At 51.0% G+C, this 27,932-nt stretch overlaps 1 protein-coding gene across 2 annotated transcripts in view; it reads right to left on the reverse strand.

The window, feature by feature from the left end:
- PER2 (period circadian regulator 2) overlaps positions 1-1,339 on the reverse strand; it is a 44,898-nt gene extending 43,559 nt beyond the window's left edge. The window contains exon 1 of one of the 2 annotated variants that reach the window (XM_024243886.2): positions 1,174-1,339. The gene's annotated coding sequence lies outside the window, so the exon portion shown is untranslated. The other variant, XM_054550080.2, reaches the window with a different exon arrangement.
- Positions 1,340-27,932: the final 26,593 nt, after the last annotated feature.

Raw genomic sequence — 27,932 nt, forward strand, 5'->3', positions numbered from 1 at the left:
AGGGGAGAGGTGTCCATGTGGGGCTTTGGCCACGGTGTGGAGTTCTTAACACATTTCCCGAACTTAAGGCCCTTCCTCCCAAATTCCAGGCCACTCAGGATTCAGCACGCAAGTTGAGGCCATCACTGAACCTCTGAAGCTCATCCTGCCCCAGGACGATGGGAATATCCTGCAGACAGCCTGGGCCTGGGCCTCAGTTTGCTCATCTGTCAGGCTGAGGGGTTACTCTGGGTGATTTTCAGGGTGCCTTCTGGCTCTGTTGTTCTGTATGAATCAGCTTTCCAAACGAGTTCCTTCTGTGTAGGTTACAGAAACCCTGGCAACCAACTCGTCATCCCTTACCCTGGCCTTCCTGAACGGGGAAGCAGGCCACCTCCCACCCCCTGGTCTACGTCTGGGATTTGGCAGCCAAAGTACATCCCAGAAGGTAGGTGCGACTGCTGCACCAAAGAGTGGACACCCCCATTCCCTTCTATCCAGTCCGGGGAAAGGGAATTAATACAGCGTGGTCCAGGGGAGACAAAGGGGCGAACATTAGGTGGTCTCCCTGCCCTCAGGTTCCCAGGCCTGGCTTGGCACAGGGAATTCCTTGTCCCTCTGATCACCCATTCCAGGAGACCCGTGGGTGTCCAGGAAAAGCTCCTAGATCAGCGCCCCTCCATGGCCCTTCCCCAGCCCAGGACTTGGCCCTGTGGCCTCAGAGGAGACAGTCAGCTCCCCGAGGGTCCTCCAGATCCCAGGGCCGGCTGCGCTGACCCTTGGTTTCCTTGGCCTTCCCCATGCGAGGGGAGGGAGGGTTCCCAAAAGAGAATCGCCCACGGAACCGCAGCCCGCGCGCAGTCACTCGGTAGCTCGGTGCCCTACACACGCTGCCTCACCTTTCGGACCTCAGGCTCCCGAGCTGCGAAACGGGGGTTCGAGTCCCCAACCCGCGGTGTCGGCGCAGTTCAAACGAGCGCACCCTGCGCGCGGCTCGACCACCCTCCACCTGGGACAGGGCCAAGGACACACGCCCCCACGCCGGCGCCGTTTCCAGCCGAGGAGTCCAGCAGCCCAGGGAACTCCCGGCGGCGCCTCCGCGGCCCAAGCCGGCGCTGGGACCCCGACCTGCCCGAGGCCCGCGCGCCGGCGGCGGTTACGTAAGCCGCAGCGGGGCCGCGCCGCGCCACTTACCGCCAGGCCGCGCCCGCATCAGCCCGTCCGCCGGTTCCTCCGCCGACTCGCGGCTCTGTCCGCCCGGCCCCGCGCCCGCCGCCGCTGCCGCCGCCGCCGCCGCCCACAGCTGCACGTAGCCCCTCAACGCCGCCGCCTCCGCCGCTGCCGAGTCGCCGCTGTCACATAGTGGAAAACGTGACCGCGCGCGCCGCGCCCGCCCCCGGCGTCCGCCATTGGCCGCGACTCCGTCTCATCTGCATACACGAGGGGCGGGGCCTGCAAGCGCCGCGCGCCCATTGGTGGCCGCACCCGTCGCTCTTTTTACATAAGACGCACATGGAACTCCATGTTCACCTCGTCGGTTCCTCAATGGAGACGCGGCGCGTTCGTGCTCCCCGTCGTCCTCCCTAGTGGTCTCATCCACTTCCGGCGTCGGCGCCTTCCATTCACGACGCCCTGAAGTGCGCTAGCTCGGGGAGCGCGGAGTGGCGCGGACCATTGCGGGCGGGGGAGCTGGGCGCGGGGCTCCTGCGCACCTCCGGCCGGCCTGGCAGACCCGGCGCGCCGAAGCCGGACCAGGGAGACCTCCACCTCCCGCCACCGGCCAGAGGCGCGCCCCCGGCGGCCAGAGCCGCGGGAAAGTCCGCGCGGCATGCTTCATTCACGCATTCACATTCATTCATTTACTCATTCACTCACTCATTCATCGCCGGGCCCCGAAGCAGCCCAGGAGAAGGTGGCAGCACCGCCCTGCAGCAGCTCCCGGGGCACGCCCACCCGGGCCTCTGAGGTGCCTGTGGTCGACACTTGTCCCGGCAGCTACCAAGTGACCTTTCTTATTTTTGAGACCACGTGTTGCAATTTTTGGTTCAGGAAATAGAGTCATTGTTACTCTGGGGAGGTACAAAAGAAAGAAATGATGTTGTCCCTGCCCCCAAGCGCATCACTAGGGAGAAAGGACTGTCTCATAAAAAGGAAACTTAATCAAATGCTAAATTGGGTGATGTGGGCTATAAATTAACCAGAGCTATCCCCACAGGCTCCGTGAGAAAGGCAGCACTTCCAGGGCGGGTAGGATGGGCCCTGAGAAAGGGACGCCTTACAAAGGTGCAAGCCGCAGAGACGCAGGAGCCAGGGGTGGGAGGTTGTCCTGGGAGACAGCGCGGGACCCTGCATCACCTTGTCTGAGTGTTTGCTGTTGCGGTGAGCATTGTGTGGGGGCATGTGGAGCCTCTAAACTTCCACTTAAAGTATCAGGAGAGACAGTACAATTTCCCCTGGTCTGGGTAGAAGCCTGAGACTTACAGGACAGGAAGGAGCTTTCAGGCTCCCACGCAGCAGGCTCTGAAAGTGTAGGCTCTCATGGGGAAGGCGAGATTGTCCAGGAAGCTGGAGCCCGCAGCATCTCTCTTTACTCTTCTTGTTCTTCTTTACCTGGACTCACCTGGGGACCAGGGATGGAACAGAAGGAAAAGCTATGAACCCACGTCAGGAATTCCTGTGATAACTCCTTCCCTTCTACTTGACAAGGTGTGTGTGCAACTTCTCAGATGCAAACCAGGGCAAATACCAAGTTCATCGGGGCAGCCCTTCCCACAGAAGCCCCGGGAGGCCTGCAGGCTGTTCACACACTCAGTCAGGTGGCCCCTCCTCCTGTTGCTCTGACATTGACACCTCGACACACTCCCCGCCCCCTCTCCCTAACACATACACACACAAATGCCAAGCAAACCCAGGCCTGGCTGCTGCGCCCTGCACACACCCAAAGGCTCTTTTGTTTCTTCCCTCCCATTGACGTCAATGGGGAGCTCCATTGTTCTGGAAACGAGTAAACAGCTCATCCACACCTTACCGAGGTTCTTCTTCACGCTTTTGCTGGGTCTTGCTCCATATTCAGTCTGCTACCTGATGCCACATTTCCTCCCTAAATGTAGCCTTTTTTATTTCCACCAATAAATCTGCTAGAAAGATATTGAAATCAATTCTTTTAGAAATTATCAAGTGCTTTGGGCTCTAGGACTCTTCAGAATCTCATCTATTTTCAGTGATTCACAGCCAGTTTCTTCTTTCCTATTATTGGAAATTTTTGTACACTCCACAAATACTTGTTGACGCCTGAGTATTGAGGGGCATGCAAAAATACATCTCACTGCATCCCTGCTTGTAAGGAGTTGGTGATGTAGAATGGGGGAGGAGGCAGATTCAGAGGCAATTTTGTCTAAGATGTGGTGTGTAGGTCCTGAGGGAATAGGACAGCCATGGACAGAAGCCTCCATCCCAGCTCCAACAGAGGACAGTGCTCAGGGGATGAACTCCTACAATCAGGCCAAGTGCATGGATGCCATTCTTGCTGAACCAAGATGGTGACAGAGAAAGAGCGCAAATTGGGGCAGTCAGATTGGAGAAGGAAGGGGGATGAACCCTTTCCTAGCCAGCCCACACTGGCCAGCTGTCACCTCCAGCATGGAGCTCAGAGCTCTTGGATAGGGGAATTGCTGTTGGCACTGTGGGAGGCAGGCTGGCTAGGAGAAAGCTAGTCCTTTAGTTGGGGGTGGAGGTGGGGTGGTAAGCCAGAGTCCCCACCTACCTTGGAAATGCTGCCAGTGGGAGGAGCTGGCCTCCCAGCTAAAGGCTGCTTGGCCTCTGCTCCACCCACTCCCACCAGCCTGTTTCCACCAGTAAGCCTGGCCCAAGTTGGACTACCCATCTATGTCTGGGCCTGCTTGTAGGGCCTCTCTGCACCCAGGCCTCCATGCCCTTGCCAGTCCACTCATTGGCCCTCCCATTCACTCATGCACCCAGCCAATTGTTTACTGAGCAACTACTATGTACCAGGCAACTGTGCTGATAACTGCTTCCTCTCATTGTAGGTGGCATGGTTTGCGGGTTGGCTAGCTGGAGGGCCAAAGGACAGGCGGCTAGGAAGAGAATTCCCTCTGCAAATGGAGGAGGTGGTGGCCAGCAAAGTCCTCCCTAAAGAGATGGAGGGGACATTGTCAAGCTTTCTGGCCCTCTAGTGCTGGAGCCCTTTTCTTGGGTCTAGGGACATTGGAGACAGTAATGCCCAACCCTTACTCTCCAGCCTCCCTTGAACCCAGCGCTGACCTATGGCTGACCCCAGCTTGGCATGGTGGCAGCTCCTGGCAGGAAGACCCTCAGCCAGCTCACAGAGGTGACCTCAAGGGCGTGGGCACCTGTGTTCAGGGTCTCAGGGCGAGACAAGGACTACTTGCCTCTAGTGACCCGAGGGCAGGTGCCTGTTCCTGGACATGAGGTGGTTTGTGGACCAGCATAAAGAAAGTATTTTCCAGCTCTTTGGGAGGCCGAGGTGGGAGGATTTCTTGAACCCAGGAGTTTGAGAACAGCCTGGGCAACATAGTGAGACCCTGTCTCTACAAAAAATAAGAAAGCCAGGCATGATGGCATGCTCCTGTGGTCCCAGCCACTTGGGAGGCTGAGGCAGGAGGATCCCTTGAGGCCAGGAGTTCGAGGTTGCAGTGAACTGTGATTGCATCACTGCACTCCAGGCTGGGCAACAGAGCAAGACTGAGACCCTATCTTTTTTAAAAAAGAAGGCATCTTTATCATGCTAGCTACCTACTGAGAAGGAGAAGGCTTTTTGATTTTTAAACTAAATATAGATCCAGGGAGGCTGTTCTTTGTTTGGGGGAGACATGTGGGTGTGATGTGTGCACATGTGTTCTCAAATGTCTTCCCCAAGGAAGTCACAAGATTGAGCCATCCATGATGGGTGTGCAGTCCCTATCTTTCTTCGCCTCACCCCGGAGAAGAGCCTGGGGAAAGGAGCTTGCTTGGAGCCTGGAATGTAAGCACCCATGTCCCAATGGCTCCTTTGCAAAGGATGCCCTAGAGATCACAGAGCTGGTGGCACAAGCTAGGACCCGCATTTGATGCGGAAGAGAATGGTGAGAGTGGGCATCCTTGCCCCGTTCCACCCTGGGGAAGGAAGTGTTCAGTATTTCACGACCAGGTATGAAGAGCCTTAGATGTTTGGTTTTTTATAGATGTCCATTGCCATATATTCTAATTCGCTAAGATTTTTGTTTTTCTTTTTTATAGATGTCCATTGCCATATATTCTAATTCGCTAAGATTTTTGTTTGTTTTTCTTTTTTTAAGACAGAGTCTCACTCTTTCGCCCAGACTGGAGTGCAGTGGCATGATCTCGGCTCACTGCAACCTCCGCTTCCTGGGTTCAAGCGATTCTCCTGCCTCAGCCTCCTGAGTAGCTTGGATTACAGGCGCACGTAACCACACCCAGCTAATTTTTGTATTTTTAGCAGAGACAGGGTTTCATCATGTTGGTCAGGCTGGTCTTGAACTCCTGACCTCATGATCTGCCCGCCTCGGCCTCCCAAAGTGCTGGGATTACAAGTGTGAGACACCGCTCCCAGCCTTGTTTTGCTTTTTTTTTTTTTTTCATCATACATAGGTACAGTGGGCTTTTAATCCATGGCAATAGTTATTATTTCAAAAATACCTCTCTAAAATACATCTAATCTTTTCTTTTTTGCAGATCTGCAAATAATTTAAATTGCCATAGCTTTGTCTCTGCTATACAATACTCTGTATAGACTTGTTTACTTCATTATTGTATCCTAAGACAAAAAATATAAATGAATACAATAATTAGTACCTGAAGATTCTGTCTTTTTAATGTTATACATGTCCTCTTTATTGCTACAGGAATTCAGTGATTAAATGTGTACCCAACTGACTTCTCTTATTATCAGTTTTGCAAATAAAAGGCAGGCTTTTAACCAAAGCCAAGAAACAATTTGCTATCATGTCACTTGAAAAAGGATTAAAACTTCAAACTTTCTGGTCATTATGGCCATTAAGAAAAACCAAGGATTTGGGAGGCTGAGGCAGGCAGATCATCTGAGGTCAGGAGTTCGAGACCAGCCTGGCCAACATGGTGAAACTCTGTCTCTACTAAAAATACAAAAATTAGCCGGGCTTGGTGGTGCATGTCTGTAATCCCAGCTACTTGGGAGGCTGAGGCAGGATAATTGCTGGAACCCAGGAGGCAGAGGCTGCAGTGAGCTGAGATCATGCCACTCTACTTCAGCCTGGGTGACACAGCAAGACTCTGTCTCAAAAAAAAAAAAAAAAAAAAAAAAAAGGAAAGGAAAAAAAAAAAAGAAAAACCAAGGATTTCACTGAGATGAAAGCTGTGTCCTTTGCTGGGGAGGGAGTGGCAGTGGGTAGGTGATGCTGTATGGCGCTCATGGTTTGAGTTGCAGGTCAAGTCTCTGCCTCAGGAACTTGTGGACTAATTTGTGGATCAGGTTTTCTGGTCTCAGGCAGCTTGAGTTTCTTTCCAGGGCTTCTGGGCAGCCAGTACCCCTCACGGTCCTGAAGGAGCCCTAGGAGAGGCGACTTGCCAAAAATGCCTGCCCTGTCTGAGCTGATCCCCCCCACGCCCAAGGTGATGCCCCCTGTCTGAGGCGATACCTGTGTTCAAGGTGATCCTCCACGTCCGAGGCGTCTCTTCCTTCCCAGGTGGAGGGTCTCTCATCGGTCAGGGTGTCATCCTGCTGGCCTTCTGGGCCATGGACCTTGCCCGGGTAGGCCCCTGCAGCAGGCTCCCTGGCTCTGTCTCTCTCTGTCTAGTGTGCGTCCTGCAGGGCTGTTGCCTCAGTGTGGTTCTGCCAGCATTCCTGGGGGTGTCACTGAGGGGTAGCCCAGCTGGCACCTCCAACCATGGACATCTTGGAGTCAGGAACAGGGGCCTTGCATGCTCTGGGGACCAACAAGGCCTGCTGTCATTAGGGTCCCTGATCCTGGGTGACACTAAGAAGAATGCAGGGGCCTGAGTTTGGGGCTTCACATTCATACATGAGTATGGCCCTTGGGCCCCCCCCGCCCCCCCGTGGCCTGTAAACAAGCTGTGATGGAGCACGTGCTTGTTGTGTTTAGGCATCACGCCTGGCGCTTGGCACACATTCTCTTCTTTCATCCTCACCACTCTATAGGACATGCACCTGCGTTCCATTGCCCCTTTGCAAAAGATATTCTCGACACCATGACACCAAAGGAATCCTGTGTGTCTGTGTTGTATGTCATCAAGGAGAAACCACCTTTGTCTGCAGAAAGATCTCATGGCCACCCTCACCACCCTGCCCCTATGAAGTCTAAGAACCAGCTGGCTCAGCAGGGAAGGCCGCAAAGTCAGGAGCGACCAAAGTCCAAGCTCCAAGCTGCAAAGTCAGGAGCGACCAAAGTCCAAGCTCCAACGTGCCTCTCGTTCTCCAAACATTCTCCCCACCCAAAAGCTCCTCTGTGACTTGGCGAATGCAGATGCTCCCTGCATTCTATTAATATAACTCCCTTCTGAGTCCATAAGGGCTCACAGGTGGGGATGGCTGGGGAGTAGGTCCGTCTTGGGGATCACCAGCCCACCAGCGATGCCAGCTCACAGTGCCCTCCTTGGGAGGGTGAAGGCTCAGGCCTGTGCACCTGCCTTGCCCTCTGCCTGCAGCAAGCACTGCTTCTGTGGCTCACAGAATGTTTCCTTTGGTGTTTGGGTGTTTGTTCTCTCCTGCTGGCTTGTCCCTGGTGCCCAACATGGAGAAAACATCACTTGTCCCTAAATGGAGTCTTGTTGGTTGGAAGCAACAAAGTTGTTGTGGTTTTCTTCTTCTTCTTCTTCTTCTTCTCCTTCTTCTTCTTCTCCTTCCCCTCCTTCTTCTACTTCTTCCCCTTCTCCTCCTTCTTCTTCTTCTTTTAGAGATGAGGTCTTGCTGGAGTGCATTGATGCGATCATAGCTCAGTGAAGCCTCAAATCCCTGGCCTCAAATGGTCCCCCTGCCTCAGCCTCCCAAAGCTCTGGGATTACAGGCATGAGACAGGCAAAGGGGTCTGACTGGGTTACCCGCAGGATGGAGGCATCCCCTCGAGCGGTGGGTGATGGCTTTCCTGGCTGAGGGCAGAGGCAGGAGCCCAAGTGACTTAGAGCTGTGACGGCAGTGATGGTGGGGCCTGAACTGTGGTGGTTCCATTGTGAAGAGCAGCTGGGAGCGAAGACTGCCTGTGTACTCATCTTCTCGCTCCTCCTCAACAGATGGAGGCCTGCGAGGAGGAGAAAGGGAAATTGGGAGACACACTACTCACTTCCCAGGCCACCACTGAAGCTGGGGAGCTTTGTTACAGGAAGGAAGCCATGTGTAGGTGGACTGTTGGGGTGCATAGAGGAAAAACGGGCTTCCTCTGGCCACCCACACCCGGGGAACTCTTTGAAAGCAAGATGATTTGTTTGCATGATGAGGGGTGACACGTGCTGCTGAATGAAGCAAATGGTGGGTCGGGGGATCCACACAGCACCCCTGCTGCAGAGTCAGTTGTGTGCCCTCCTGCTGCAGAGTCAGTCGTATGCCCTGTGACCACAGACATGGGCAGACATTCCCGGGCACTTCTCGCAGTAGGTGCTTGATGACCACGGCGTGGAGGCCCCAGGGGAGGTTCCCTGAGACCTTGAGCATAAACCCAGGCATCCCCACCGAGGCTGCAGCCACTCTGGAAGAGCTTGCTGGGCTCATGTGGTTGATGAGAATGCAGAGAGAATCCCTGCCAGCACCACACTCTGGACTCAGAAAGTGCTGAATAGTTCATGGCAGGCAGGGCCCTCCTCGTGGGGGACATCTTCAGCTTGATTCCTCTGGGCACTGCCGGGCTGGAGCAGTTTTTCCAGGCTGGTGTGTGACTGGCCTCAAAGGAAGAGTCAGAAATAACCCCCAAAAGTGGTTCAGATCTCTACTTGAGACAGGAACGAGGAGCAAAGAACAGGGAGGACCTGGGGCTGCACTGCCAATGCAGACCTCCCACCACATCCACCCCGCACATCCACCCCACATGCTCTGTGGCTGGCCAAACCCTAAACCAAGGAAGGCGAGAGGACCAGGAGAAATGACAAAGGAAAGGGGCTCTCAGGAGGAAAGGCATTTCATGCAGAAGGTGCTGAAAGAATAGTGTGAAAACTGGAGAAGCTATCAAGAGGAGGAGCACAGGCAGGAGCCTGGGGCCAGGAGTCACCCAGGCAGGGAGCTTTGAGACCAGAGCCTTGCATTGTCACCTCCTGGTCCACCCGGCAGGGCCTCTGAATCCTCTGAGGAGGGACTCAGGGGGTGAGATGAAGACACGATTGAAACGGGATTCCTGAAGAGCACTCTTGTATCGCTACAGTCCACCCTGTGAGGTTCGCCTTGATCTGGGCTTCCCTGCACCCTGTTTGAGTCTTTCAAACCACAGGAAGATGAGGAATGGGACCCTGTTCCCCGAGCTCCCTGCAGGGCAGAGGCAGACTGTGTGCCCTGGACCACATATGCTGGAAACAGAAGGGGGCCCAGATAGTCCCGGGCTTGCTAGACACGGTAGCCTGGGTGGCTGTCACTGCTGGCCCAAGAAAGGCCACTGCCATAGGTGCTGTCAGGGCTCTTCCCAAAACCTTTCAGTGGGAGGCAGGAGAGAGCCAGTGGATAATACCCTTACCCTTTGCCCTCTGTTGGGCCAAAATCCAAGGCATGGTTTCCCACTGGGCCAGGGCATTGGTGTTCACAAGCTGCATGAGGACATGCTGAGTGTCTGGCTTGCCTCGTGTGGCTCATCAGGAAGCAGCAACCAGCATGGGGATGCCTCACTTTGCCTTTTCTTCCTTTTTTCTCCACTCTCCCTGCCCTGGGATTGTGCCTCCCAATAAAGCTTTTGTTCTTTTTTTTTTGTGATACAGAGTCTCACTCTGTCCCCCATGCTCTAGAGTGCAGTGGCACGATCTCGGCTCACTGCAAGCTCTGCCTCCCGGGTTCACCCCATTCTCCTGCCTCAGCCTCCCGAGTAGCTGGGACTACAGGCACCCACCACCATGCCCGGCTAATTTTTTGTATTTTTGGTAGAGACGGGGTTCACCGTGTTAGCCAGGATGGTCTCGATCTCCTGACCTCATGATCTGCCCGCCTCGTCCCCCCAGAGTGCTGGGATTACAGGCGTGAGCCACCATGCCCAGCCAAAACTTTTGTTCTTAAGCCTGTTCCCTGACTCTGTTTTCTAGGGAACCTAAACTAAGACACTGGATACTGAAAATGGTTTGACAAAGCAGACCCTCACTCAAGGCTTCATGTTGGAATCTATCTTCCCACCTGTTTCAGAGTCACAGGGTCTCCATACCTCTGGTAAGTGGGATTGTAATGACCAGGGGTCAGCAAACTATGGCCTGTTCCTCCATGGCTTGTGGGCTAAAGGGAAAGGGAGGGGGAAAAGTCAGAGAATATGCTGCAGATATCACACAAGGCCCACAAAGCCTGAATTACTTACTATCTGTCCTTTTACAGAAAAAGTTTGCTGACCACTGGTGGCTGTTCATCACACAGTGGCATTATGATTACTGGAGTTTTCACCTGTGGTCAGTTATGATGGGTGCAGCCAGAGAGCAAGGCATTGGGTGGTGCTTCCTGAGTGGGAGACAATGATAACAATCATGATTATGCAGAAGGGTAGTGCCTTCTTATGTTGGAACTGAACACTCGGAAGAAAGGAAACGGTGGGCTTGGGAGAGTTCATTGCCAACCTAAGACAAACTTTGAACATCCAAGGGCCTCACTGGCAGCTCAGGAGATTTACATCTCTTACAGCCACTGGGTAGGAGAAATCACTGTTGCAAATCGGCCAGGCACAGTGGCTCACGCCTGTAATCCCAGCACTTTGGGAGGCCAAGGCAGGGGGATTACCTGAGGTCAGGAGTTCGAGACCAGCCTGGCCAACATAGTGAAAATTAAAAATTAGCCGTCTCTATAAAAATACAAAAATTAGCTGGGTGTGGCAGCGTGCGCCTATAATCCCAGCTACTCGGGAGGCTGAGGCAGGAGAATCGCTTGAATGCGGGAGGCAGAGGTTGCAGTGAGCCAAAAAGAAAAAAGAAAATCAGACCTTGAGGCTGGGTGCAGTGGCTCACATCTGTAATCCCAGCACTTTGGGAGGCCGATGGGACAGATCACTTGAGGTCAGGAGTTAGAGACCAGCCTGGCTAACATGGGCAAAATCCCCCTCTCTGCTAAAAATACAAAAGCTAGCCAGGTGTGGTAGTGCGTGCTTGTAATCCCAGCTATTCGGTACGCTGAGGCAGGAGAATCGCTTGAACCCAGGAGGCGGAGGTTGCAGTGAGTTGAGATCACGCCACTGCACTCCAGCCTGGGCAACAAAGTGAGATTCCGTCTCAAAAAAAAAAAAGAAAAAAAAAGAAAAGAAGACCTCAAATTTGATAAGGGTTGAAAGCTACAAAGGAGACTAAAGTCACAGCCTTGACAGGCCTGCTACATCAGTCAGGAGCCAGATGGCGAATGGTGCTGAGACCACAGCTGTGGACAATTGAGTAGATAAGCTGAGAATCTCAAACCCCCAAATTCTCAGAAGCCTCCAAGCCAACAGAAGCAATTTCTCCCTCCTTGCCAGAGAACAGGTTGTTCTTACGGAATACCTTACCTGTGGTAGGTGTCCTGCAAGGTGTTTTTTCTCAAGACCTGCCCTCACCACTGCTCCTTGATGCCAACATCCAGGGGCAGGCTTCACCATAGCTAGAGCAGAGAGGCATATGCTCAGCTCTGGTCAGAACTGTCCTATTCTCCAAAGGAATTGCAAAGCTAACATGTGCCAGCAGGAGCTGAAGGAACACAGGTGACGCTGGTTCTTCCCAGTGTGGTGACAGAGGAGCGTAACGCTAGATGGGTGGCTGGAGAAGAGTTCATTGGCACAGGGGCAGTCATCTGGGATTGAAAACGCGATGCTTTGGCAAGGACACCAGGAACTGATTCCAATCATTTGTTGGGCTGACTCCAGTGGTGTGCCAGTTAATGTTTAACAATTGGCTCTCCGGAAAAGTAAAAAAAAAAGAAAGAAAAAATAAGTAGCATTTATCTATTTCTGTGACACAGATATGCCCACATGGCCAATTTCAAGCTACCACCATGACCCCCTGTGAAAGTGGTGACGCATCTAAGGCCACATACATGCAGAGAAGAAGCCCACCCTGCGCGCCCTGGGTTCAGGCCAACATGGCCAACCTAAGTGATTCCTTAGAAAATAGAGTTTTGATCTGCCCAGTTACAAGGAGAAATGGAGCTCCCAAAGTTTGACATCTAGAAGACTATTTTTCTAAACTCTTTGTTAGAAGATTTTAAAAGGGGCTGTTCTTACCAAATCTCAATAAAGTGTCCATTGTAAGATATTTCTCAAGGTTATTAAGACCTATGGCTTCTTATAAACTCCTTTTGCTGTAAGTCAGTTCATGTTGGAAGCCAGCCACAAAAATGATAATTCTGGATTTGTAATCATTGCTATTGAGACATTGTTTGTGGTAGGGACTGGCCTTTCTGTGTTAAGCCACTCCTCCTCTTCGTGGCCTTAAAATCTACCACCAATACAAAGGAGGCTGTTGTCTGCTGAGTGAGGGCCTGGGTAGGGCAGTGTAGCTCTCCCACATATTGATGTAGATCATTAGGGTTCCAGTGGAAGATGCGGGTTCTGTCTGAGTGAGGAGAGCCAGAAGTCCGGGCTGACCTCAGCATTTTAGTCCCCAACTTATTCCAACTCTTGAGGTCAAAGGCCAAGAGGAGGTCCCAGGAAATCTGGGAAGGGTTTGCACTGTTCCCGATTGTTTTCTGGATGCAGGAAGGGTGAGCGTTGTCAGCCATGGACGTGCTGGGCGTGAGACCCTGCTGATCTTCGTGCCTCATGTTGGCCTGAGAAACCAAGATTTGCAATTTGGTTTGAAAAATATGAACTTACCAGCCAGACACGGTGGCTCACGCCTCTAATCCCAGCACTTTGAGAGGCTGAGGTGGGCGGATCACCTGGGGTCAGGAGTTTGAGACCAGCCTGGCTAACATGGTGAAACCCTGTGTCTACTAAAAATACAAAAAATTAGCCGGGCGTGGTGGCTCACAACTGTAATCCCAGCTACTTGGGAGGCTGAGGCGGGAGAATCACTTGAACTCGGGAGGCGGAGGTTGCAGTGAGCCAAGGTCAAGCCATTGCACTGCAGCTTGGGCAATAACAGCGAAACTCTGTCTCAAAAAACAAATTAACTTACCTTATAGAGGAAGTGTATGAATTAACAGATAGGTTTTTAGGGGTGTGCCTTCATGTCAGTGTATATCTGGAAGAAGAACCTGAAGGAATGCTCAGACTTTCATAGTCCTTTCCTCTGGGTGGTAGAATATGGGTGACATTAGTTTTCGTCTTTATGTATTTCAGTATCTTTCATATATTCTATAATAAGCATTTACAATAATTTACATAAATTATAAATTATATGTAATATACTTTTATATATTATAAGCATTTTATAATTAGAAAGCATAAATATGGAAATGCTATAGACTATTACATACAAAATAAGAAACCTATTTTGAGCAGGATATTCAGCTTAAAATGGCTTGCTTTGTTAATAGAGATGGAGAACCTGCATAGTAAAAAGCAAAAGCGTTACATTTTTTGTATTGTGAAGTTATTTTTATTTGACTTCTATTCATTTCCAGTCTTTGTCTTCAGTAATTAGATATGAGTTTCATGCTATTTTGAACAACTGTTGCTGGAGGTTTACCAAGCTTATGTTTATCATCCAAACCTCTGTAGAGATTCTAAACAAATAAAGTAGTCTATACAGCAAAATTCAGATGATGAAAACAAATAAACCACAGAAAGCAATTCAACAGATACAGACCAGGCATGACTGTGAGGGCAACAAATAGCTAACATAGGAGCCATGAGCACTCAGATGGGTTTGAAGATATTCAATATTTGAGGGCTTTTCAGTCAAATCGGCACAAAAATGCTACAGAAAGGTAAAACATAAAATAATGGGCATGGGTATATCTGTGAAGCAAAAGAAGGCAGAAGTAGGTGGCAATATTGCTAAAAGACAAAGCAAAACATGTGCTTTTCTCGGCCAATATCCTATTCTGACAGCCATAGAAAAGAATGTGCCAATGGAAAGCCCCAGAAGGGGAAATGTAAAAGTGTCTATTTCCGTTGGGGTGGAAGGAGGAATGTGTGTTCCTTGCTTGTTTTCTCAGCTCTCCACATGGTCTTCCTGCTTTGCTCAGGTGGACTCCCGTGCTCTTTCTCACTTGGATTAAAAACAATGACAACAACAACTTTTTTTTTTTTTTTTTTGAGACGGAGTCTTGCTCTGCTGCCAGGTTGGAGTGCAGTGGCATGATCTCAGCTCACTGCAACCTCTGCCTCCCGGGTTCAAGTGATTCTCCTGCCTCAGCCTCTGGAATAGCTGGGACTGCAGGTGTGCGCCACCACATCCAGCTAATTTTTGTAGTTTTAGTAGAGACGGGGTTTCACTATGTTGGCCAGGATCTCTTGACCTTGTGATCTCTTGACCTCTTGACCTCGTGATCTCTTGACCTCTTGGTCTCGATCTCTTGACCTCGTGATCCACCCACCTCGGCCTCCCAAAGTGCTGGGATTACAGGCATGAGCCACTGCACCTGGTCACAACAACTTTCTAGGAGTGTCTGTTTAGAGGCCATGTATCTCTGAGACGTGGCGGTCAGGCTCTTCCCAGAACCGTTGGGGCAGTGGAGGAGGCCCTGCTCCTGCTCAGGACTCTGGATGTCGCCCCCAGCCAGGTCATTGTGCCCTCAGGTGGTTTGGGCCCTTCCTCCTCTGCTGCCCAGAGGCGCCCAGGTTTGAATGTGGGGCTGCCCTACCACAGCTCATGGTTTCCTATTGATGAAGATGAGGCTGGGCCGTGTGTGTTACCCAGTGCAGACACTGAGTCCTGCCACCAGGACGTCCATCTGTGCTGGACTCATTAGAGTACTGGCCCTCATGGGATAAGAAACGACTTCCCCTGTCCCCAGCGTTCACTTCCTGCGTCCCCAGCATTCACTTCCTGCGTCCCCAGCATTCACTTCCTGCTAGCGCCTGAGACCAGCGACTTGGGTCTCATGGTGCCTCCCACTCCGGTTTTCCAACTCCCATTCTTCTTCATTGTCTCCATGTGCCTGCTCAGGACTCCTGAGTTCTGGAAAACTCAAAACTCATCACACAACTGTCCCTCCCAGTCAACTTTTTTTTTTTTTTTTTTTTTCCAGAGACGGAGTCTCGCTCTGTTGCCCAGGCTGGAGTGCAGTGGCACGATCTCGGCTCACTGCAAGCTCGGCCTCCCAGGTTTACGCCATTCTCCTGCCTCAGCCTCTGGAGTAGCTGGGACTGCAGGCGCCCACCACCACGCCCGGCTAATTTTTGTATTTTTTTTTTAGTAGAGACAGGGTTTCACCGGTTAGCCAGGACGGTCTCGATCTCCTGACCTCGTAATCTGCCCACCTGGGCCTCCCAAAGCTCTGGGATTACAGGTGTGAGCCACCGCACCCGGCCACCCCAAGCAACTTTTGATGGCATCCCATGACAGGGATAGTGGAGGCTTTTATATTTCTAGGAATTAAGTTCTTGTCATCTTGGGCTACAGGTTTAGGGCTTCTCCCCAAGGCAGTTCGGAACTCACTCAAAGTAAGAATCATTTCCCCCTTTTCCCAAGGATGCACTTCACCTGATCCTGTCCAAGGCTTGTAATGGTTGTTCTTACTCTTTTCTCCCCATTTCTCCTCCCTCTCCCCAATATTCAGGATATAAAGGTTTCAGGCCATATTTATCTAACTCCAGAGATGACTTTCCTTTAGGACATCTTATGTCGGCCAACAGAGTGCCTGCATTTACTGCCTCATCTCAGGAGGGCTCCCTGCAAACCTGTGGGTGGAGCTTCTACTACTGGGAATTGCCCCTCCAGGGCATTGGAGTGGAGGCCAAGGCCTGTGACACCCAGAAAAGCCGTTTCTAGCCCTGACAGCTCTGTACCAACAGCTGCATGGCCCAGTGTGGGGGGTGTATGTGTGTGTGCTATCAGCAGGGACCAGCATCTTTCACTGGCGTCAAAAGACTGACCCATTTTCAGCAACAATATTTTTGCAGCCGACAAAGCCTTTGTTGGGTTTGTATAGGTGACCAGTTGAGCCGGGTTTGTGTTTTAGAGAAGCGGTGAAGTCTTAGCAGGTGGGAAGGAAGCTTGGCCATGGCTCTCCAGTGAACTCCCCCCTCTTTTCTTCCTGGAAGATTTCCAGGACCCCATCTGAAGCGTCCCCTCCCAGGACTGACTCTGGCTGGTCTCTTTGCCGGGTTAGGTAGGAGGAAGGCTAGTGGAATGACCATAGCTGATTTTTGTCATCTACTGCTCAGTCTGGATTCCCCACTTCCTCTGCTAGCACCTCTGCTGCACTTGGCCACCCACCTGGCGGGAGGACACAGACCCTTATCCCAGCTACTATACCCTCTTCAGGCTGCAACTGCTGTGCTTGTCCATTTCCCACCAAAACTGGGCAGGAGCGTGCCAAGTGATGCCCCAGAAGCCAACTGTGTGCCAGGGTGATTCTCCTCCACCCTGGTTCCAGCAGCCCCTCCTGCTCTTGAGGATCAGAGCCAGTCACCCCTGCTGGGACACCGACTCCTTTCCTTGCTTGCTGGTCTTTTGGCACAGAGCCTGAAGTGACCAGTAACAGCCATCGCTTATTGTCCACTGGGTCCCCGGGTGGCAGTGTTCTCCCTCTGGAGAACAGGCCTCTAGACCTGCAAAGCACAACATGGAGGGGACGAGAAGTTCAAATTCGCCAACTGGATCCCTGGAGGTCATGGTTAGGGGGCTGTTCCTGCTTCTGCTCCTGGGTTCCCAGACCCATACCTTTCATCAGCTGGAGACAGCAATTTATGATGGTCACTGATTTAGGGTATGTCTTAAAGGATGGAATCCCATCCTCAAAGGGTATTTTCTCCTCAGCAGAGCTAACAAGAGGACCACTCCATCACTCACCCAGATTGGCAGCATCTGAACGGCATGGTAGGGAATGGGCCCAGTGGAGCCTACGGTCATGTACCCAACACCATAGCTCCTTTGCTGTAAAGTGAGTCTTTTTGGTACAAAGCAATGTTATGTGGTATTCTATATCCATCAATCAAACATTCTATAAACCTCCAGATAGTGTTTGTAAGGGCAGGAAAGACAAATCCACACTTGGGATATGTCTTGGGTCAGTCAAAATGAGATATTGCCTCACCTTTAGGGCAATATAATTGAGTTTAAGTCCAATGTAATCAACCTTCCACCTAGTGGCCAGTTGAGTTCCTCCTGGTGGCACTCTGCTGGGAGCTCAGCTTTGGTATCTTGCTATTAAGCTGGATGTTCAGCAGTTGCTAGAACTAACTCAGCCTTGGTGAGTTGGAGGCCATACTGTTGGGCCCACACCATCCTGGCTCCCTGCCACCACTGCTACTCACTGAATGGCCAATGACAGAGGCAAGCTGACTCTGAATGGTCAAAGCATCTTCCCACATGGCTGCTGGGTGCCTTTTCCGTGGTGGTTCTCTCTGGTGGCTGTTAGCATGGGATACAGAGACCTCCACACGCATGTCCACTCCCATGGTCCTAGCTGCATGCATGACCCTTCCACTAAACTCCTGGTCCCCAACCTTTGAATTTTCCAGGCCCAGAGCAGCAACAGCTGAGTCTTTTGCTGCTGTCCATGGGTCTGAACATATTCTTATGCCAAGCCACTTCTCTTTCTACACAAAATGGAGAGCTACGTGTACTGCCTAAGCACGGTGGGCAGAACGGTGGGCCCCCAAACACGCCCATGTCTGGAACCTGTTCATCTGTTTTGGTACAGGGTAACAGGGACTTTGCAGATGTCATTACATTGAGGATCTTGAGATGGGAATATTATCCTGGATTATGTGGGTGGCCCAATGTAATCATAAATGTCCTTATAAGTGGAAGAGGGAGGCCGGGTGTGGTGGCTCACGCCTGTAATCCCAGCACTTTCGGAGGCTGAGGTGGGTGGATCACCTGAGGTCAGGAGTTCGAGACCAGTCTGATCAATATGGTGAAACCCTGTCTCTACTAAAAATACAAAAAAAATTAGCTGGGCGTGGTGGCAGGTACCTGTAATCCCAGCTGCTCGGGAGGCTGAGGCAGGAGAATCACTTGAACCCGGGAGGTGGAGGTTGCAGTGAGCCAAGATCGCACAATTGCACTCCAGCCTGGGCAACAGAGCGAGATTCCATCTCAAAAAAAAAAAAAAAGTGAAAGAGGGAGCCAGGAGGGCCAAAGTCCAAGAAGGAGGCGTGGCCATAGCAACAGATGTTAAAATGATGTCGTTTCTGGAAAGGGTGCATGAACCAGAGAATGCAGGTAGCTTCTAGAAGCTGAAAAAGGAGAGGAAATGGATTCTCCCCTAGAGCCTCCAGAAGGAATACAGCCCTGACAACACCTTGACTTCAGCTCAGTAACACCCAGTTTCAGCTCTGACCTCCAGAATTGTAAGAGATTCCGTTTGTGTTGTTTTAAACTCCCAAGTTTTTGGAAATTGGTTACAGCAGCAACAGTGAACTAATACACCAAGTTTCTGTCCATGGGGAGATTGAGAGAGGCAGTCTCTCAGCACTGCCTTTCAGGGAGGCCCCTGAGTGAGGCTGCAGTGCAGCAGCTATCTATTTTTAGGCACTTTTTGCATCCCACACTGAGCCAACCTATGCGTGAACCAAGCTCGGCCTATTTCTTCCTCCATTAGGTGGTCATAAGTGACACCACCACCCAACACAGCAGTGATGAAGGTGAGGTGAGGGACCTCCAGTGGTGCAACAGAGGCAGATGATAGGAGGGTCTTGTGCAGTTTATCTGTGGCTCTGGCCCTGCATAAGCCCAGTGCTGGATGTGCCCTTTCATCTTACCACAGATTTCTGTTGAGCATGCCTGACCTATGCCCTGGAGGCCCTGGCAGAGCCCGGCTCAAGACAGGCAGCTCTAGTGGTGTGATCACCGCTTGGTGTCTCCTACTCTGCTAGGGTGCAGAGGCATACCAGCATCTGTCTTCCTTTGCTGCAGATAGTGTGGCCTTGCTCCAGAACCCCCAGGATCCAGGTTGTGATTCTCCCACTGGGGCTTTGCCATGAAGTTATCACAAACTCAGAGGTTTAAAGCAACAAGGCATCTTTTCCACCATAGGTATCTCTAGAACCATAGAATCTTCCAGATCATTTGGCCTAATTTGCTGGGCTGCTAGCACCATAGCCTGTGCCCACTGCAGAGTTCTTCCCCACGCTGGCAGCCTTTCACACCACCTGGTAAATGTGACCACGCAGTATTCCCAAGTGTGGCACGTGCTGCCTCCAGAACCCACAGAGGCGACCAGTCATCATGGTCCTTCTTAGTGGTGGGAAGTACACAATGTAGTCCTTCCTTCACTGTGGAGATGCCTGTTATGCTCCAACCACTGGGCCCCTAAAAACTTCACCGATGCAGCAGAACCCTGGGTCTTCACAGGGTTTCTCTCTCACCCTCTGCAGCACACGCACCTTACTAAGGCCTCTGAGGTTTCCCCTCGTCAATCTGGTCATCCAGTTTAATTAATATGATATCAGTATACTGAACCAATGCAGCAGTGTGCAGAGTGTCTGGTCCATCCAGACTATATTAGGAAAGAGGGAAAAGAGTTAATATGGCCCTGGAGTGAGACAATCAGTGTGTATTCTTTGTATTCTTCTTCTTCTTTTTTTTTTTTTTTTTTAAGACGGAGTCTCTATCTGTTGCCCAGGCTGGAGTGCAGTGGTGCAATCTCAGCTCACTGCAAACTCCACCTCCCAGGTTCAAGCAATTCTCCTGCCTCTGCCTCCTGAGTAGCTGGGATTACAAGTGCCCACCATGCCCAGCTCATTTTTTGTATTTTTAGTAGAGACGGGGTTTCACCATGTTGGCCGGGCTGGTCTCAAACTCATGACCTTAGGTGATCTGATGATCTGCCCACCTCGGATCCAAAGTGCTGGGATTATAGGTGTGAGCCATCACCCCCAGCCAGTGTGTACTCTTATCCATCCTAAATGAATGGAAGCAGCTTCTGGTTCTCCTCTTAAGTAGGGATGGAAATGACTGTATTGGCTTCCTACCATGGACTTGAGACTGTGTTGTCCTGCTCTAGCAAAGAGACCATAATTGGGGCTCTTATTTGTTTGGGTTTGCAGTATTCCACTGTCAATCCCCAGGATCCATCTGGTTTTTGCAGGGGTTTGACTAATTAAATGACTCTATAACGGGGAGAAAGTATACCTGCATCCTTCAGGTTTTAACAGTGGAATATATTCGTCCCTTATAATTGCTGTAACTCTCTTCAGCATGCAATATTGGTTTTTATTTACTGTCTTGGCTGGGGGAGGGGCAGTGTCAGGGATTCCCACTCAGCTTCCCACGTCTATAGCTCTTATTCCACAATCCCAAGTATCTGGCCAACATGGGGGTTACCCCATATGCCAAGTGTGTCCACTTCAATCATTGCATTTGAGGGCTTGGGAAACGACCACCAGGTGGCTCCATGGACCCTGTGGACCTACCAAAATCCAAAGCTGGGCCAGGGCTCTATCAACTGACCCCATATGCCCTCCCTTTAGCAGGAGTCAAGATGATGCTCCATGTCCCCAGGATTCTGTGTGCAATAGTCCTGCTTCTGTATTCCCCCTCCCTGTGTACAGTTACTTGAATGAGTGGCCTTAGGTTTCTTTGGGGAAGGACTGTGGGGGCAGATTTTGGTTCCCTGCACTGGCAGTGATGTTGGGAACCTGGCCTTTCAATGAGTTCTAGGTCCGAAACCAGGCAAGGGATTGCAGCGGTGGACTGGGGCAGCCACTCTCAGCCTCCTGCTCATCCATGTTTGATTTATTTTAGTTTCAAAAGCTCGGCCACACCCTTGCTGACTGCTCATCCCCCTGGTCCCTAGGAACATTTTGTTCTATTATCCAGCTTCACAGCTCTCTGCATGTCAGGTCTTCCTGGCTTCCACTCTGACCTTGCCACTGTTGGCCATAAAAACCAGTATTACATGCCAGATATTGTCACTGTGGTAAATGAAGTGACCTCTGAGCCCTCTCATGGGACACAGTGGTCTGGTAGGTTTGCTGGCCCAACATCATGTATGGGCTCTAGTAGGCTCATTTCCCTACCATCTTCCATGGTGGGGCTGGAAGTTTTCCCTCACTTAGTGAAGGCCATAGCTCTTTGCAGACGTCCAAGAGCCATTCTAACAGCACATTAGCACTGTCTCCCTGGGGCCCAGTCAGAGTCACAAGCTTCTATCACGGAAAGTCCTCCCACATTCATCAACTCTTGTCTTATCCGTCTTTATATTCTGTCCCCTGCTGGGTCCAGCACTCTTGGGATGCAGTCCTGGATGTGCTCTCCTGGATCTTGCTGGTCCATGCTAGGCAGATCCTGCAGTTCCTTTGGAATAGAGTCCCTTCCTCCCTTAGCAGGCCAGCATGTCCTAGCTAGGTTATGTTGTTGTTTGACCCTCATGATTGGTCTGGTGTCAGGAGGGGGATATTGGCGTAGATCCTGAAAAACGCATGCGTTGTCTTGCAAGGCAGACATCTCTCTCTCTCTCTCTCTCTCCCTCCTGCCCCACAACTATAACACACACATTCTCTCTATATAAAACACTTCAAGAAAGGGGGTGCTAGCCTTTAACAGGAGCAGTGGGCCTCCTCTGTAGGCCCAGATGATTCAGGAGAATCTGGGGATTCTAGTTTTTTCATTTGTTTGTTTGTTTGTTTTTGAGACAGTGGTCTCTCACGCCCACCCTGGGGGCTTCAGTTCAGCTGGTCAGTGGTGATTCAGCTCCGAAATCTCAATTTAGGGTCCATTTCCTCAGACCACTTCTGAAAGCAACTCTCTTGGGTAGAGAGATCTCTGGGAAACTGGGTTTGCATCCCCAACTCTATCAGTCCTTGAATGGGGGTGCCCATAGGGAGCAGGGGGCACAGTAGGCCCCTTTGGCTAAGTCTCCCCAGAAGGGAACCTGGCTGTGAGCCCACAGGGAGCACTGCTCCTGGCAGCTGAGGCAGCGTGGGCCTTGGCCCTGAGTGGCACAGCACCCGCCACGGGGGCCAAGGCTGCCATAGCTGAGAGGGCCACGCCTTTTTTTTTTTTGAGACGGAGTCTCACTCTGTCACCCAGGCTGGAGTGCAGTGGCACAATCTCGGCTCACTGCAAGCTCCACCTCCCGGGTTCACGCCATTCTCCTGCCTCAGCCTCCAAGTAGTTGGGACTACAGGCACCCACCACCACAACTGGCCAATTTTTTGTATTTTTAGTAGAGACGCGGTTTCACCGCGCTAGCCAGGATGGTCTCGATCTCCTGACCTTGTGATCTGCCCGCCTCGTTCCCCCAGAGTGCTGGGATTACAGGCGTAAGCCACTGCGCCCGGCCAGGTTTTGTTTCTGGCGCCCAGCTGTGTCACTCCTTTTTAAAGACTTCCTCCTTCCTCCTTCAGGCACCCACACGTTCATGCAGCCAGTATTCATGGGGTGCCCTGAGGAGACATACGGACCCTGTCCCAGCCTTCCTGGACCTTGTGCACCAGCTGGGGAAAGTCATGCCCTTGTTTAAGCATGGGCCAGGGGCAGCTGGACAGCACCGCCAGAGCTTGGAGGAGGACCCCTGGGGTCAATGAGAGTCAACTGCAGGCTTTCAGGGAGTGGCAGGTGGGATATTTCAGGTTGGAGGGCTCAGTCAATTAACCTTCAACAAAAGTGCCAAGAGACCAGACGTGGTGGCTCATACCTGTAATTCTGGTAGTTTAGGAGGCTGAGGTGGGAGGATAGCTTGACCCCAGGAGTTCAAGAGCAGCTTAGACAATATAGCAACATCCTATCTCTACAAAAAAAACTAAAAATTAGCTGATGGCCGGGCGCAGTGGCTCACACTTGTAATCCCAGCATTTTGGGAGGCTGAGGCGGGTGGATCATTTGAGGTCAGGAGTTTGAGACCAGCTTGACCAACTTGGGGAAACCGTGTCTCTAAGAAAAATACCAAAAAATTAGCCGAGCGTGGTGGCGCATGCCTGTAGTCCCAGCTACTCGGGAGGCTGAGGCAGGAGAATCGCTTGAACCCAGGAAGTGGAGGTTGCAGTGAGCCGAGATCGCACTACTGCACTCCAGCGTGAGCAACAGAGCGAGACTTTGTCTCAAAAACTAACAGACAAAAAATTAGCTGAGCATGGTGGCACACGCCTGTAATCCCAGCTACTCCAGAGGCTGAGGTAGGAGGATTGCCTGAGCCCAGGAACTTGGGGTTATAGTGAGCTATGATCGCGTCATTGCACTCCAGCCTTGGACGCAGGGCAAGTGACACTCTGCCTCAGAAAAAAAAAAAAAAAAAAAAATGCCAAGAACACACAATGGGGAAATGATGATTTCTTCAATAAATGGTGTTGGGAGAGCTAGATCCATATGCAAAAGAATGAAACCAGACCCTCATCTTGCACCATATACAAAAACCAGCTCAAAATGGATTAAAGACTTAAATGTCAGACCCCAAACTATAAAACCATAGAAGAAAACATTGGGAAAAACCTTCTTGACAGTGGTCTAGGCAATGGCTCTTTGAATAGGAACCCAAAAGTACAGGCAGTGAAAGCAGAAATAGACAAATGGGATAATAACAAACTAAAATGCTTCTGTACAGCAAAGGATACAATCAGCAGAGTGAAGCGACAATGAGCAGAATGGGAGAAAATATTTGCAAACTATACATCTGATAAAGGGTTAATATCCAAAATATATAAAGAACTCAAACAAGTCCATGGTGAGGAGAACAAATAACCCAATTCAAAAATGGGCAAAGGACCTGAATAGGCATTTCTCAAAAGAAGGCACACAAATAAATGGCCAACTGGCATATGGAAAAATGCTCTATATTACCAATCATCAGGAAAAGCCAAATTAAAACCGCAAGGCATTATCATCTCACATGTGTGAGAAAGTTATGATCAAAGAGACAAAGGATAATAGTGTCAGTGAGGATATGGAGAAAGGGAACCCCAAACACTGTTGGTGGGGATGGGAATTAGTGCAGCCATTACTGAAAACAATAAAAAGTTTCCTCAAATAACTATCAAGAGAACTACCTTATTTTATTTATGTATTTATTTATTTTTGAGACCGAGTCTCACTCTGTTGCCCAGGCTAGAATGCAGTGGCATGATCTCAGATCACTGCAACCTCCACCTCCTGAGTTCGAGTGATTCTCATGCCTCAGTCTTCTGAGTAGCTGGGACTATAGGCACATGCCACCATGGCTGGCTAATTTTTGTATTTTTAGTAGAGACGGGGCTTCACTACATTGGCCAGGCAGGTCTCGAACTCCTGACCTCAAGTGATCTGCCTGCCTTGGCCTCCCAAAGTGTGGGATTATAGGCATGAGCCACTGTGCCCGGCCAAAAAATAGAACTACCTTATGATCCAGCAGTCCTACTTCTGGGTAGATGCCTGAAGGATATGAAATCAGTATGTCAAAGAGGTAATTGTACTCCCACGGTCATCCCAGCATTATTCACAATGGCCAAGACATGGTATGAACCTAAGTGTCCATTAGCAAATAAATAGAATACAGAAAATGTGGGATTTACACACCATGGAATACGAGTCAGTCTTAAAGAGGAAAATTCTGTCATTTTCTTGGATGGATGAACATAGAGGACATTATGTTAAATGAAATAAGCCGGCCAGGCGCAGTGGCTCAAGCCTGTAATCCCAGCACTTTGGGAGGCTGAGGCAGGCGGATCACTTGAGGTCAGGAGTTCAAGACCAGCCTGGCCAACGTGGTGAAATCCCGTCTCTAGTAAAAATACAAAAATTAGCCAGGCGTGGTGGCGGGCACCTGTAATCCAAGCTACCTGGGAGGCTGAGGCAGGAGAATCACTTAAACCCAGGAGGCAGAAGTTGCAGTGAGCTGAGATCACACCACTGCACTCCAGCCTGGGCGACAGAGTGAGACTCCATGTCGAAAAAAAAAGAAGCCAGAAACAGAAAGACAAATATTGCATGATCTCAACTCATATGTGGAATCCAAAGTTGAACTCATAGAAGCAGAGAGTAGAATGGTGGTTGTCAGGGACTGGGGAGTGTTTGTGTGTATGAAATGCGGATATGTTGGTTAAAGGGTACAACGTTTCAGTTGGACAGGCTGAGTAAATCCTGGAGATTAATGTATAGCATGGTAACTGTAGTTAGTAATAATGTATTAATTATATACTTGAAAATTCCTGAGGGAGATCTTACATGGTCTCACTGCAAAAAAAGATGAGAGGAAATGGATATATTAATTTGCCTATTTTAATCATTTCACAATATGTACATAAATCAAAACATCATTTTGTACACTGTAAATATATACAATTTTTATTTGCCAATTATACCTTTGTAAAGCTGCAGGGAAGGGGAAGAAAAAATAAATAACATGGCAAAAATATAAAACTAAATTACAAAAATAATAAAATGTGCTCTGTGCAACTTAATCAGAATGGAGAGTATCTGCCAGGAGTATAAGTAGGGGCTCCCTTGAGACACCTGAAAACTTCTTACTCATGGTGGTCTCTCTTCTCAGATGTGGTTGGGGCCTGTGGCATGCAGGATCCCCCAGCTCCACCCTCCTGGTGTCATCTTTGCATTGACTGGGGCAAAGGAAGGGTGTCCTGGGCTGCCTGGGGAGGCAGAATCTTACATCCCTCACCCAAGAGTGGCTACTTACCAGCAGAGCTTAAGATTGTTGGGAAATTGGCATGGGTGGCTCAGAGGCTTTTGGTGGATGATGGGACCCAGGCCCCTGCCCCTTCAAACTCATGGGACCCTCCTGGAAGGGCCTGAGGGCCTGTGACAGGGAGGGTAGTGAATCTTTCCCTCGGACTGCCCATGGGGGAGAGCTCCAAGTATTATGGTCTGCTCGCTATGTATTGCACCCCCATACTCTTTGTGGGACCCAGAGGGCCGTCCAGCTTGCACAAGGCAGACATAAAGATTCAGTGATGGGGGGTGAGAATATCTGAGCTGGATTTCAGAAAGGTGGGGGACCTTCTTTTGTTCCCCAAGCTGGGGAAGCAGATGCGGGCGGCAGTCACAGCAAAGACTTCCTGCTTGTGATGGAAATCTGTTTCTGCTGGGCCTCTTGGGCCTAGTTCCCCTCTCTCTGCCCAGTGGACATGCATTTGCTCCATCGTGACCCCCCCACCCCACTCCCTTGTGGATCCAGGGCTGCTGAGCCCATCCGCAGCTCTGCACTTCTCTGACCTGGTATCTGCTCCCCAGCCCTTCCCAAAGCCTGACCCACATCTTGGGCTCTTGGTAGAAATGGAGTTCGGGGTGGGGCCAAGTCAGCCTCCCAGGCCTTTGTCTCTGGGAATGCCTGCCTCTCGGTGAGGGGAGGCAGGGCCTGGAAGACACATTGGAAGCTGTGTGGCTTCTCTCTCCTGGAGCGAGTCAGGGCCATGGTTATCATTCATTCAGAAACTGTTTATTTCAAAAGCATCTCCTGCCAGCCTTTTATGTTTCCAACACTTTCTTTGCTGTGATTTTCTATAGTTGTTTAATCAATTATCTTTTTTTTTTTTTTTTTTTTTTTATGAATGACTCTTTTTTATGTTCTCTGCCTTTCCCTCTGATGCTTTTAGGACTCTGAGAAGCTTAGGGGTAATTTAGGGTATATCGTCCCTCCTACCTGGTACCTGGCCTGGAGCCTTCAGAACTGGAGGCTTCAGGCTGCCCTCTGTACCCTCCTGCCCTGGGAGGCCCTGGTTGCAGGTCTCTTTCTTGGAGTCAGGAATCCTTAGCTGCCTTTTCTTAGGCCTGCTTTCCAAGCACTCCGGATGCCCATCCACCCTCCCACTCTGCAGAGGGTGAGGACTCACCTTGAGGCAGTGTTGGGGCCTCGGGAGACACAGTGGGTGGCATGGAAGACAGTCCATGCTTCTCAAGCACTGCACAGTCCAGGGACGTGTGTCCACTCCCTGGCCACCTCTCACCCCTCTGTAAGGATCTCGGTGGGACTAGGTGACTCTGCTCCCTTGTCCCAGATCTTCTCAGAGCTCCTGATGCCCAGGTGGGCAGGAGGGTCTCCAATGGCTCACAGTTCCAAACAGCCAGGCCCTGTGCCCTCAAAGCCTCCACAAGACCTTGGCCCACATGGCTCCTGCTCTCCGTAGGCTGGGGGAGAGATAGGAACCAGCTTCCCCTTTGGGCAGCACTGGCTCAGGGTCCTTGGCAGAACCTCAGAGGCCCAAGGGTTCTCCAGGCCACACCTACCTCTCCCACCACTCAGGCTGGCCACCGTCAGACAAGCAGGTTTCTGGCCATCAGGCCCAGAGGAGGATACTGCCCTGATGGGACTTTCTGGGGTGGGAGCTGGGGAGCTCTGCTCTTGGTAACATTGTCCAGAAGGCAGGGTGCTTGTGGTCTGAGTGCTCCTTCCACCACTGCTCAGGCTGACCCTAGCCAGCTCAGAGCTCAGAGACGGATGGGCCCTTGCAGGAGCCTCTTGGCTCCCAGCTTGGCCATGGTGGGCAGATCAGGGAAAGCGGCCTAGCCGGGCTTCCTCCAGTTTGGGAAGACACTCCCGCTTTCAGCCACCACAGTATCACCTGCATCTGGTGCAGCACCCCTGAGGGCCTCCCTGTCGTCCTGTGGAGATGACCGCCCTGTCTCTAACACCTGGGAGCAGGAGGCTGCTGCAGCCTTGTCTAAGGCCTTCATCATTTCAGAGCTTTAGGCCAGCCTCTGCGAAATGAGGGCCCAGCCACGAAGAAGTACACAGTCTCACCATGCTCCTCCCCTATAAAAACTTTCAGGGAGGCCTGAGGAGGGGTTGGGTGGTGGCAGGAAAGGTGGAA

Source organism: Pongo abelii, chromosome 11 (assembly GCF_028885655.2).
Source record: "Pongo abelii isolate AG06213 chromosome 11, NHGRI_mPonAbe1-v2.0_pri, whole genome shotgun sequence".
NCBI classification, from domain to species: Eukaryota; Metazoa; Chordata; class Mammalia; order Primates; family Hominidae; genus Pongo; species Pongo abelii.